Raw genomic sequence first — 999 nt, 5'->3', positions numbered from 1 at the left:
TATACTTAATTTTTTATCAGATCTAGTTTCGACCCAGTCTGATACGTAGCCTCCCAATCTATTATACATCTGCCTCTTTCTCTAGGTAGTGCACTCGCATAGCTCTTGCTAAAGGCTTTCCTGCAGCCCTTTTCTCAAAGCTTCTGTTAGTCCTCTGATGGCAATCACACCAATAAAAGATGACATCTGTGCCTCAGATCATTGTGAACCATTTCAGGTAGGCCATGTGTTGTACCTTGACCTAACATTTATTTCTGTTCCCACCATTGTGGCCAATTAAACAGGGACCTTGTAAGAAGCCAGTTGACTGGTCGTGTGCCGGCTATCACCACAAGAGCTTAAGGGCCACAAATCTCTGTTATTACCAAGCTGTTGCTGCCAGAAGCATGCTGATTCCTGACAAAAAGAATAGATTAGGATCAATCAAATCTCCCCCAGGCTTGTCAGTGGGACTTTTAACCACACCTCTACCTCAAACTTTCCCCTTCACCTCCTTCCAAACACCTACACAGCAGCAAGCTAACAAGGTATCTGCCAAACCATATGTTCATAATTAGTTAACTTCTTGCCTGTCGCTAGAGGCATCACTGATTCAGCAACAGCCCTCAAGGGTGTTGGGCATCCAATAAGATACCACCAACCAGCATCAGCCCCTCCCCTCAGCGGTAAGAGAAGAGGCATACTTAATTCCAGCTGTGGCATTGTTAAGTGAATTAACTTTATCCTCAATTTAAAAAGCCAGCATGAAATCAAAGGAGACCCCAGAAAAGAAAAATAGAGAAAATGAAAAAAAAAAAATGCTTGTAGGTTAACTCAACGAGTCTGATGAATGAAACTCAACTGGTTGGCCTCATTTAGCCAATCACTGCAAAGCAGGTTTCTGGCACCGTTGTTACTTCTGGCACAATTCTTTTTATTTCCCAGTTCTGTGGTTAAGGTCTCTTGTTACACACAGAGGGGACTGATGATATAATTGTTTATGAGCCAGTGGAACACATT

The sequence above is a fragment of the Rousettus aegyptiacus genome, unplaced genomic scaffold, assembly GCF_014176215.1.
Source record: "Rousettus aegyptiacus isolate mRouAeg1 unplaced genomic scaffold, mRouAeg1.p scaffold_m13_p_4, whole genome shotgun sequence".
NCBI lineage: Eukaryota > Metazoa > Chordata > Mammalia > Chiroptera > Pteropodidae > Rousettus > Rousettus aegyptiacus.
Note: the sequence above shows the minus strand (reverse complement) of the source record.